Here is a 13,715-nt window from a genome sequence, read left to right on the forward strand (position 1 = left end):
ACAATATATTATATACAACATTAAAGTAATGAATTAAATACAATCAGAACTGGGCTATTTATTATTAAAGTCGGTAATGCCAAATTGTCAGCATAATGTTTTTTCCAAAGGAAGCTGGTGACAAATACTCGGTTATCACCTTGCACTCAAAGGGTTAATATTTCAGTTTACAATGATATGAACATTTTGTAATATAAATTTTATATTAACTAAGTTATCATAGAGACTTAAAATTAAAATTTCATTTTTTTTGTTCCATACATGTTGACTCAAATACAAGTTTAATGTACGGTATTAAATGTTCAAAAGGTTTGTAAAGATATATTTTTGCTTTTAAACTGCAGAATATCAATCTTTGTACCTGAACAATTTTATTAAACTTGTGGAAACATCCTATTCTCCTACCTTCTTACCATTTGTGAGTCATGCTACATTGAATTTCGGTTTGATATTTTTGCTCATGCAGTTTTGATATGTTTGTTATATTACAGAAAAATGTATTTTATTCAGATTTTGCTGTATCAGAGTATATGACACACTACCACGTCTCCTAGTCTTTGTATGTTACGGTCGGAAAATTTAGAAATGTATCAGTATTTAAGAAAACTATAGGCTTCCATCACAATAACAATCTTAATAGTTTGACATTTTGTCACTAGACATGTTCTTAAATTATTTTTTGTTACAGTAATTTCAAAATATTGTACAGCCATGCCTTACTTTACACTGACAAATTCCCAAACAAAGAAAAAAATGAATAAAAACTTTTTTGCTGAATAGGCCATTTTTCAAGATACATTTTGTAACCCTTGTGATGATCGACCAACACCATTTCTGTATTACTAGTAGTCCATTGTTGGTTGTTCAAACATGATGTTCTTGCATAATAACTTTTTATAACATAGGTATCCTATCAAAGTATCAATGTGATTTAACCACGTTTGGATTGGGGAAGAAAACGGCTAATTTAGCGATTATTTTTTCCTCTTTGTTAGTGGAGGTGTGAATGTGAAAAGAGGTTTCTGAATCATTTAAACACATTAAATTTATAAATTTTCACAATTATTAATTATTTATAATTTTTCAAATATAAAATATGAAATGTATTTCATGACTCCTGTATTGTGTATTTTATATTAAAATATATATTATATTAAAATGTTTGCCTGTTTAAGGTTAATACACAGAAAATTGGCCTTTATTTTGTTCAGGAAGTTTTTCATTTAAACTGGACTCTAAAAATGTTAAAAACTGATAACAAATTTTTATTTTTGACAGCTGCATTTTTATCCCTAAAAACGTTTTAGGAAGTAAGTTTTCTAATCGAATCCCAAAAGTCTAATTTGAGAAAATTGTTAATAACTTTTGATTTATATTGAACTGCACATTATTTAAAAAGTTTTTTTATTTCATTCCAACAGATGCTTTCTTCAGTACAACTTCAAAATTTAGATAGATTTTAATATTGATTTTAATGAGTTACAATAAAATAGCATTTGGTATAATAATACATATTACGTATTATAGAATTATTAAGGATATAGCATCTTTAGTTCTCAAAGTAGTTAATACATCCACTTATTAAAATATTTTCTCTGTTTCTTCAGTGTATGTGTATGTATATATATATATACATACAATGCTTTCAAAAATAATCATCAATTTCATAAACAAAATCAACTGTCTTAAGGATGTGTATGGAAAATCTTTAAAATCTTTAATTTTTGATTTTCAAAATATTTTTATTTAATTAATAGATTTTTTGTACATTGTATGGTGTCATAATATTACCTTAACTTTAAATCAGTATTAATTTAGTTTAGTAATACAACGTGAAACCAATTACTTCATTTATTAATTTTTTGTTAAAATGCAGTAAACCATTCTATAATTAAAATATATTACATTGTAAATTTAGCCTTAAAAATTAAAAAAAGATCTTTCTATATTGTACTTTCAAAAACTAATAAAATGAATACAAATCTTTTAAATTCCAAGATCAGATTAATGTAAAATGGAAAATAGGATTTTTGTCATGTGCCATCATTTAGTACATTTGGTAGAAAAAAAAGATTAATATTGTTTAAGAAATTAAATTTTTGAATATTTCAAATAAATGTTCTTTTAGTTATTTTTAAGAATAAATTCTTTATTTGTTTCAGAATGATGTTAGTACTTTAATCCTTTTAGTGTCAAGTCATTTTAATAAATTCCTGTATAAAAAGTACTACTGTGCCATTTTATTACAAAAAATTGAAAATTTTGTGAATGCTTTCAATGATGTTGTTTCTAACCTACAAATGTTATATCACTATTGTTTAAAGTCTAAAATGAGTATAAATAATTTATTACAATATAGTAAACATTGAAACTCACTTTTCACTATTAGTGAAAAAAAAACTATTCTGGAATAGACAATTCCAGCTCTAACTTCAAATGAAAAAATTCCCTAGATTTATGTTTTCATTTACTTAAACAAACTAGTCATCACTAATTGTGAAATTTGTATCAAAAACTAAATTTTACTTTCAATACAATAAAATATTTTGCCACACTAGCTTAATTCGTAAATTAACTGTAAAAAAAAGCTAGTGGACGGGCGCTGATCCAAATAAAACAAATGTATCAAGAATGTAATTACAAAACCTTACTTGTACCACCTACAGGCAGTGAGAGTAAAAACTTTCAGACATTCGGATCCATCCCATTAGACAGAATGCTGAGCAGTATAATAAATTTTCTGCATTGATGTCAGCTACTTCGCTACTTTTCGCACTAGTACGGATTTTAGTCTAGAGCAATCTTTGGCATAAGAGTGCTAATAGCAAACATATTTGCAGATTAAAAATAATAATTTCAAAATGAATCTGGTATTTTTTTATTTTGTTCAAATTTATAAAGTTGAATCAACCAAGTTATTTTTAATGAAACTTACTTTTTAATAATCCTTCCCTCTCATTTTGGCCGGTATTTGTTTATGTGAATATTTTGTATGTCACGCAAAAGTTTGCAGTAAAATCTTCTCCTAATGCTAGTCTAAAGAGTTGCTCAGCACTAATATTAAACTTTACATTAAATGGTTTCAATTACATAAAATGAATCTTTCATCTGATTGGCTCATCACAGAACAAATCTCTGATGAAGTTGGGTTGTGACGGTTGTTAACAATGAAGTAGAGTTTGGTGTGCCAATAAAAGCCATAATAAATTTTGAATCTAATATAATTTAGTATAGTTAGTTAAAACATGTGTAATTAAATTAGAAATACTTGTGATATTTATGTTTAAATTTGTGCTTTGTAAAGCTTTATTTAAGCTAAATTTAAAAGAATATGAAAAAATGTATTCCCTTTTTTTGTCTTTTTCAATGTAGGAAGTTATATAATGGTTTTGATATCATTAATAATTTACCAGTTATAACAATCTACCTATCTTCTGACTTACATATGAAACGCTAGTGAATTTATGCTTCTTGCAGCTTCTTCGTGATACTTGCATTTTGATTTAGGCCTATAACTAAACATTGTTACGGTGACTAAAATTTGAGTTTCCACAATCTATGTGGCTACTGCCACTAAAAATTGTATTTATTTAGAATTTACTCATTTCATTAAAAAGAAAACCCTTTAGTGAGCATTCACAGGTCAGAGTTAGCTAAATTCTAAATTTTACCTCCACAATGTATAAACCTAGGAATCTAATGTGTGTGTTTAGATGGGGAAGGTCATACATGTTCTCAGAAAGGTTTTCTTCTACTACATATCCTTGGAATAATTTATTAAAACTTAGAATAACTTTTTATTATCTATGAATACATGGCTAACACTCTTAAATACAGGTTATGGGTTTTCTTGATTTGGATGTTACATTGGTTTTACAGCGAAATTTTAGGTAACTTCATAATAAAGAAAACCTTGTCATTTTTTTCATAATACTTATAAGCCAAAAACTTAACATTTTAAAATCTTTGTACTATGCATTTTATGTAATCTTGGTTTTTAAATGATACCACATTTTGTTTTATGCATTGTGTTTATTAAAAACATTCTTTACATGTTTATGAATTTTATTGTTAATTTTAAGTATGTTTATCTTTATTTGTAAGTGCTCTTATAATTGTTGTGTTGTGTGTATTGTCTTCCGGCAGATAAGACTGACAATTTTATTTTCCACTCTTTAACTTTGTATTTATACATTTTTAGTCCAGCTACAGTTATGGTTTTCATTGCAACAAACTTGTATTGTTTTTGGGTTGTTCAGTAAATACACAAAAGTAAATTAAATTTACTAAAAAGCTATGTAAATTAGTATGTATTTTTTAGATTTTTTTACTCAACATCTGTATATTTAAAGATTGTAAAAAAATAAAACACCTAAGAAGCACAATTTTTAGTTAGTTTTGAAACGTTCAAATTAGCTTTTTGTTCAGTGTTGTATTGAAGTACTTAGCTTTATATTGATGATAAATATTTTTGATCCAAGATGGATTAGTTGCTTTTGAAAGGTTAATATCACCACTGAGAATGATGGGTAATATTAAGTAATGATGTTTGTTGGACATCTTAAGCGTACGTGATTGATGTTGTTTTAGTCTCAGTTACTATTATTTTAATTTCTGAAACATTATTGCTTTTAAAATTAGTTTTTGGAAACTCTTCAACTAAGTTAATGTTGGTGTTTTCGTCATTATGTTGATAATACCAAATTGTGGTAGTCTGTGGAAAATTAATGATCATACTACCGTCAACAAGAAGGTACTGCTGTTATCTTGTTTATTAGCATATCAAAATACAAGTGAGTGACAGTTTTTATAATCTGTCTAATAAACATTTAGAAAGTTTTGACCTTCTTTTGCTCTTGTTTTTTATCTAATTTTTTAAGTATATTTTTGTAATGAGTTGATAAAGTAAAGTTTATGTAGTGTAGTTTCATTCAAAAATAATAAAAGTTATATGTTACAGTAAACATTTCTTTGGATTGCTTAAAATATAATATTAAATTTACTTAAATAATTAATATAATTATTTCTTGTTGAATTTTCAGTGTTTAATTTATATCAACTTAACTAAATACCAAATAGCTGGACTAAATAAGTCATGAGTTACTTTAGCTCTTAGAGTTACCACTTCTGTATCAATATTTTATGTTTTAGTACATTTTCAATAGCCAATGTGTGCCACTGCAATAGTACTTACAATGTTTCATTTCAGTACATATATTCTCATTGAAACAGCAACTAAACAGAGGAATTTTATACTCACGTAGTACTATATTGATGTTATGTATTCTTTGTTTCTAGTAACAACAAAATGATTAATTGTATACTATTGTTACAGTGTTAAAAATGGTTTTTGTGCAAACATTCATGTTTGCAGTTATGTAATTTAAGAATAGAAAAGCTTACTTGTTTTGCAATTGGTTAAATAAATTGGCACTTAAGTAAATGTAAGTTTTATTTTACTTTACCTTTCCAGATAATTTCTTAAATTAGTTTATGGTCTTGGTTGAATTGGTCTTCAAGTTTTGATTGCTCCACTAAATAAATATGAGAGTCACTCTGAATTCATAACAAGAAGACCAAATTATAATTCTTCTAGGGATTCCAATCCTATTTCAACGCCTATGAATTGTTGATATCAATGACAAGTCTTTTATTTCTTTTTCGAGACACACGTGTATCTAACTTCATCTTCTAGTACATCAAGTATATACTGTATTTGCTTGATCAGTATAGCAAGGCAAACTCAGCTGAGGTGTTGTAAGTAAGATTTATTCTAATCAGAAATGCTCTTATATGCGTAAAACGTAGACATACTATATCTACTATATCTATTGCTCAGTCGCAATATCCCTTAACCACTTATTGTCCTAATCTTACTTACTCTTACTCTTACTCCTGTGGCCACTCGAAACCCAGATGATTTTTGACCTCGCCAACAATGTCTCTCCAACTTCCTCTATCTTGAGCCACTTCCAGTGTAGCGCCAATCGTTCTTAAATCCTTCTCCACCTGATCTCTCCATCGCATCCTAGGTCTGCCCAATGGCCTCACTCCCTCTGGTTCCCCTCGCCACACCTTCTTTATCATTTTATCTTCTCCCCTACGGGCAACATGGCCCATCCATCTCATTCTTTTACTCCTGATCAGTGCAATCACATCGGGATCTTGGTATATTTCTCTTAATTCTCTGTTCTTCCTGATCCGACATATGTCTCCTTCTTGAACTGGTCCAAAAATTCTTCTTAGTATTATTGTCCTAATCATGAACTGAAATAATATGTACCTAATATTTTCTTATTTATGTTAGAATAATATCGCAGGACTCCATAAAATTATACCATACATGCTTATACTAAGTAGGCTACGGACTTCAATTTTGAAATCGTATTTAATGCCGTTAATAACAGCCATTTAAATATATAATTAACACACATCCAAACATATTTTAGTATTTCTGCATACTTTTTAATATTTAAACTAGGAAGTAAATGCAACTTTGAAATGTTATATCTTAATACAAATATAGAACACTCGAAAGCATATGAACGCATATTATAAATGTAAAATGAGATGATTTTTCATAACTCGTATGACCAAAATAAGAGTGTATTAGTGTTTGAGGCTTAACGTTGTTCCTATGGGATGAATATCAAGATAGCCAACAGTATAGCTGGATTTTACTAATTGGATCTCCATTTAATCTACTAGGGTATTGGAATTAGTGTGCTCTCTGTCCTGAATGAATGAATGATTCATATCTTTATTTTTATATGAATTACAAAGGTTAAATTAGTGTCACGTGGCCCTTTCATACATGTAACTTCAAAAACACCAACTATGAAACACATGACTCCAGTTATCTAAATAAGTATCGTAATGTGAATGATAAGTTGAGCTCATTTCTCTTTAATTTTTTGTAACATACACGTTGGCAATATGTGTTGCAGCTTTGTTTCAATAAATTATTGGTGGAATAGCATCTCTTAATTCTGGGAACCAACTACAATCCAGAATTATTCCATCTCTGTTCCTAAACAGTCAGTCCAGCACTCATCACCACCCCGGTTGGGGTAAATAATTAAATGAACAGATAGCTATAACAAAAAGAAAAATACTATTTTGTTTCTTTCGAGTTTTCTCTGTAGCTTATTACAATATTAGTAGGAAAAGTTTAATATTCAATATTGATAATCGTGTCGAGACGCCTAACTGATTTGTATGGTAGTAGTTTTGATTTTCTGAAAGGTTTTCCAATACCAAATTCTTTATTACTATAAATTTAATGATCAAAATACAAATGGACGAATGTCAAAACCCAAGTTTTCAGATATTTAAGTATAAAGTTAAAAAAATCATTACTTTTGTTTAAAGTCATAATATATGAGTTACACCTGCACTGGATGTAATAATGTCACAGTATACACAGAGGAAGTAAAGAACACAACCTTCCTGTAAACAACGGCGGACAGTGTGGTGCGACTGGGATGGTGGTAGTGCTGGACTGATTTTTTAAGAACGGAATAGTTCTGGATTATGGTTGATTCCCAGGATTAGGAGATGCAGTCCTCCAATAATTTACTGAGAGTTAAAACTGCAACACATATTCCCAAGAATGCATATTGCAAGACAAGTTATCAGCAGCTCATGAAATCTGAGAGCGGTTCAGACGCTTGCAAGAGACAATTGAACAAGATACATGTGTTGATATTACTTCAGAGAGCGACCACTGTTGTGAAATGGAGGAACTCTATTTTCAACTGAGACGTAAATTTGATGCATATAGGAAGAAAGTATCACCGGATGCTGGTAATAACACAAGTGTGACTACCCCAATTTCTACACTATGCAGAGTTAATTCCACCTCTAGCATTCATTTCATGCCCTTTAGAATGAAGACTTTAAATTGTTATCAATCGTTTGGAAACATTTTTATACATTGAGAACATCAAAGAAAAAAAATTGAAAGTTTACTTCTTGTGACATGCATTAACACCTCTCCTACACCAAAAGTGATATGACCCCTGTGTACCAGGAGATTGAGTGTTTTCTCCTTCGAATCTCCTGGTACACAGTTGAAAAATGTTGGGAGATTTTCTGGAACCACAATCTAGTTTATGGGCTAGACAACACAAATTCATTTGTAAAGTCCAGTTAGATGGGGAAATAGTGATACAATTTGTTGCTGAACTACAGACATTGATTACAAATTGTGAATTTAACTCGTAAGTCGGTATCAAAATTGTTGTTAACTTACAACTTACTTTTAGCAAGCGTTTTTGAGCTTGCTAAATCTGGGGGAAGTTAGTGACACACTATGAGCCAGGTAATTCTGTGCAGCGTAACACAACCATTTCGTGGGTTCTCCTGGAAGTAGTGTTCAGCGTAATGCACAACGGACTCTTGCCACAAACTCTCCTAAAAGACCAAGTTATCAACCCACCAAATGATGTTACAAGTGTGGAAATAGTGGACATTGTGCTAAGGACTGTAAGTTCATCAACAAAACATGCAAGTTTTGTAGCAAGCTTAGTTACATCGCCTGGGTCTGTAGAACCAAGTTGAGGCAACAGTGTGTCTTTCAAGCTGATGTAGAACTAGACTCTGAAAAGGAACCTCACCAAATAAGATCTCTACTAATGTTAATGACAAAATTATGGTCCAGTTCATGATAGAAGGTAAGCGTGGAATTGGATACTGGTGCAGCTCTAATTACGATTTTATATTACCAGTTCGTACGACTGTGTATTGAAAGAATGTACGTCGAGTATAAGTTTTTCCGTAAGAAGAAAGTAACATTGTAGAAGCTCTGTTCTTATTGGAACTCTTAATTAATTTGAAAACAAACACTCCAATAATACATTTTTTAAATTTATAATGCAATAAAAATTTATTATGAGAGTTTTTGTTTACAAATTAATTAAGATTTATGTTATTAAAGCAAAGGTCAACACTATTTTTGGAAGAGAATGACAGAGAAATAAAGTTAGATTGGGCAAGTATCAAAACCCTTCACTCTACAAGGAGATGAGACAGATATTTTACTATGTGAATATAGTGTCTTATTCATAAAAGGCACTGACCATATCAAATCGGCACAAGAATATTTTAGACTAAAAGGAGTGTGAAACTAATTTTTACTAGACCCAAACAAGTTTCCTATGCTTTCAGGGATAAAATTGAGAAGGAACTCGATCGACTGGAAAAAGTGGGTTACATAACTTAGGTTGAACATTCATAGTGGGAAACTCAAATAGTACCAGTAGTGAAATCAATAGGAGATGTATGTATTTGCGCTGATTATAAAGTTTCTCTGAACAAGCTTATTAAAGATGGTCATTTCCCAATACTCAGAATTGAAGATTTTGAGAAATGAACTATGGAAAGTATTTCTGCATACTAGATGTCAGCAAATCCTACCTTCACGTAGAAATGGGTGACCAAGGCACGGAAATGCAAACACTGAGCACCCATAAAAGGCTTAATTGTGTTAACCGCTTAATATTTGGTGTTAAGGTCACACCATTAATCGGGAACTGTAAGATTACAATGATCTTGCAAGGGTTAAATTGTGTGATAGCATTTTTCAATGATATCATCTTTCAAGGAGTGACAAAAGAATAATTACTGGAAAGACTGAAAGAGTTTGAAAAGGTGCATAATAACATAGACACCTTAAATAGATATAAATGCAATTTTACTTAAGGGGAGCAGGTCGATGAAAATTAAAAAAAAATTAGAAACATTTTTTATTGCATTTTTTAATAGTTTTAAAGTGTGTATTTTAAAAATATGTAAGTATTAATGCTCAAATAAATTTATAAATTACCAAAAAAAAATTCACAAACAAAAGATGTTCACTAGTTTTTTGCAGCAGTTCGTAAGATGTTGGCTGACACAATCATATATATCATGTGGGTTAGTTATAAGTATGTTATGGCTTTGCTCTGTTGGTCAACCTGGTACTGACAACTGGGAATACAGATGACAGAAAGAATATTGCTTTATTTGTTTTGATATGCTTAGGAGGTTATGTTATATGTGTTTTTGTGTCGGATAATTGTGTTTTACTAAAAGTGTTGCACTTTATTCATAGTTAGTGGTAGATTAGGAGTGTGTATTGTTTTCTTGAAGTGTTTTACAACTTCTTATAACCAGGCCAAGAGCAAAGGTTAGTTACAAAACTAAATCTAAACGTGAGTTTAGAGGAAACAAGTACCGTAAGTTGGACTCTAAATCTAGGCCTACCCAAACAGATTCTGCTAGCCCTAGCCCTAGGCCTACTACTAATGCAAACATTAGCTCTGCTTCTAAAAAACTGTCCTTTGATAAATATGACAATTATGAAGGAACTGGAATGGGTAGTGTTATTTTTGGATCTTAGTTTATTTAGTGAGCAATTAAAAAAATTTGTAAAATGTAAATTCTGCGATAGCGAAGACTGCATAGAACTTTTGTACTACGGATAAGAAAAAGATTTGGATTGGCTGTGAATATTGAACTGAAATGTTGTGTTTGTTTGGAATCAACTAATTTTTACAACTCTAAAAAAAAATGAGAATGGAAAATATGAGGTAAACTTGAAATTTATTTACGGCATGAGAACGATCGGAAAAGGTATCAGTGCAGGTAACATTCTGTGTTCATTATTAGACTTACCTTTACAACCTCAAAAAATAGGACCTTGTAGTAACATAATATTATCAGGCTGTTGAAAATTGTGCTAGTGAAAGTATGAAGCAGGCAATTGAGGAAGCTGTGTCTGTAAAATGAGTGTGAAGAAACGTCAAAAAGAGATTTGACGGTTTGTTTAGATGGGTCTTGGCAAAGGAGGGGACACAAGTCACTGAATGGGGTTGTCAGCGTAACATCATTAGATACTGGCAAGGTGTTGGATGTTTCCCATAATGTCCAAATACTGTCAAATCTGCACTGTACATGAAAATAAAAAAAAATAGTACCTGATCATATATGTTTCCAAAAACTACGAAGGGTCAAGTGGCGGCATGGAAGTTGCGGGGGCCCTAGATGTTTTCCGAAAGTCCAGAGATCGAAATGTACGGTATGTACGATACTTAGGAGATGGTGACAGCAATGGTTTTAAAAAGGTGGTTGACGATAAGCCATATGGAGATGAAGTAGAAGTAAGAAAACTGGAATGCGTCAATCATGTCAAGAAGAGAATGGGGAGCAGACAAAGGGAATTGAAAGAAACGGTTGGGAAAAACAAAACTAAAAGATAATAGAGCAATAGGGGGCGAGAATAGGCTAACAAATAATGACATAGACAAGCTGCAAGAATATTATGGCCTAGCTATAAAAAGAGGTGGATCAGATCTTCAACAAATGGTTAAAAATGTGTGTGGGCAACTTATTTCCACAAAATATCGAATGATGACACTCCGCAACATGGCCTATGTCCAAAGGGGCCGGAGTCGTGGTGCGGTTATAATAAAGCCGAAGCCCTACATCAGACTTTCAGCCATAAGTCACACAATTTGCCATATGAAGTGATGGTACAGATCAAACAAATTTATAGAGATTTAGCCAATCCGGATCTTCTAAAAAAATGCCTTGACCAAAAGACTCAAAACCAGAACGAAAGTTTCAACAATTCCGTCTGGTCTAAGGTGCCTAAAAATGTTTTTGTAAGGCTAAACACTCTAAAACTTGGCATATATGATGCAGTTTTAACTTTTAATAATGGATTCACCAGCAAATTGGATGTGTATAACAAGCTAGGAATCAAACTGAGCGAGAAGTCTGTTGCCGCATTGCGAAATTTTGATACAATACGATTGAAAAAGGAAGAAAAAATCTGCTTTAGACATGACCAAGGAGGCTAGAGTTGCTAGGAGGAAAAGAAAACTTGCATTAGAAGAGGAAAATGAAGACCCAGATGACCCTGGAGTACGAGCTGGGATGTTTTAGCAGCAAAAAGGTTAGTTTAGCAGTCATTTTTGCCTTTACCGGACATTTCCCGGAAACTTGGTTTTTTTTCATATAAAGGTACATGTATCTCAAAAACTATAAATGCTAGAGAATTTAAATTTGGTATGCATATAGAACAGTGCAATTCCAAATGGTGTTGCATCTTTTATCGTTCTATCTAAAAAAACAAGTGAATTTTTGGTATAAAAAAATAATTTTTTTTACACACAATATTTAAAAATTCCTAAAAAAATTTTTTTTAAAGATTTTTTTACTAAAGTTGCAAGAGATGTTTATAAAGGAGTACTCTTTGCCTACAAAAAATTTGAAGGTTGTAACTTACTTAGTTTTGACAATACATGTACCTAAAGTTTGTAAATTTAACATGCGCGGGATAGGAACGACCCGCTCCCCTTAAGAAATATTAAATATCTGAGACATGTAGTTGATGAAAATGGTCTACACAAAACCAAAGACAAGATTGACCCAATCACCCATTGCAAAAAACCCCCTGAACTAAAAGGAGCTAAGGTACTTCATGGGCATGGCGAATTATTAAAACAGTTTTCTTTCTCACTTAGCCTCAATACTTGTCCCTCTTTACAAACTTGCAGAAGAACCAGAAATTCTGTTAGACACATGAATGTGAGAAAAGAGTTTACATAGAATCGAGGAAGAAATTGTTAATGATGACACCTCGTCCACTTCAGCCCTGATCTACCCTTTGTCCTCGTTACAGATGTTTCACTAGTTGAGTTAGGAGCAGTGCTGCCGTACAAATATCAGGACGGATCAGAACGTCCTATTGCTTTTGCCTCAAGAACTTTAACACAATGTGGAAAACGATATATAGACAAATTGACAAAGAAGGTATAGGAATTTACTGGGTTCTTAATAAATGTTTCCAAAATTGCTATGGAAGCAAAATTATTTTGATCACAGACTACAAATCCTTAATATAAATTTTCCGTCTCTCAAAAACACTACCTACAATATCAGCTTCTCACATATTTAACTATGCAATTTCCTTAGTTGTTTTCATTACTCAATTGAGTACAGACCAACCGCACTTCATGGAAACTCAGATTTTCTTTCAAGGATACATACTGACCTGGCTGTTTGTGAAATATATATGACGACACCACCATTTTCCAGATGAAGCAGCTATCCAAGTTGCTGACTGACAGCTGCAGCGTAGCTCAAGAGACAAAAGAAGACAATTATCTCCAGCCCATACTAGAAGTACTGATTTCAAGCCATTGTGTAGAGCCATTTGGGGTTCACGACAATGAAGTGAACCTCCAAGATGGCTGTATCACTTCTTGTCACTCCAGTCAAATATCCTCTTGACATATTGGAGTGGTAAATATTAAGTCTTTAGCTAGATGAACTGGCTCGAAAGTGCAAATGGATCGAAGTCATTCCCTCGAAAAGAATAACATCTGATTGATGCATTAGTACTTTAAGTACTTTAAACGCCTTTTGCAACATTTTGCACACAACAGACGACAGTGTGTGTCCCAGATGTTCGAGATCTTCCTTCAAGACAGCTCCATAATACATAAAACGACGGTATCCTTTCATCCCCCCCCCCCAACAAATGGCCAGGCTGAACATACTGTTCAATACAATACTGTGACAACAAACAAATCACTTGAAGCTATGTGTGAAGAGTCTGGTGACATCTACTCGTATTTCAAATTCAACCGTCTTCTTACACAGCTCAGGAGAGCATCAAACAACATGGTACTGTCTCCTTATGAAGCTATGTTTTCACGGAGAATATC

This window comes from Homalodisca vitripennis, chromosome 5 (assembly GCF_021130785.1).
Source record: "Homalodisca vitripennis isolate AUS2020 chromosome 5, UT_GWSS_2.1, whole genome shotgun sequence".
NCBI classification, from domain to species: Eukaryota; Metazoa; Arthropoda; class Insecta; order Hemiptera; family Cicadellidae; genus Homalodisca; species Homalodisca vitripennis.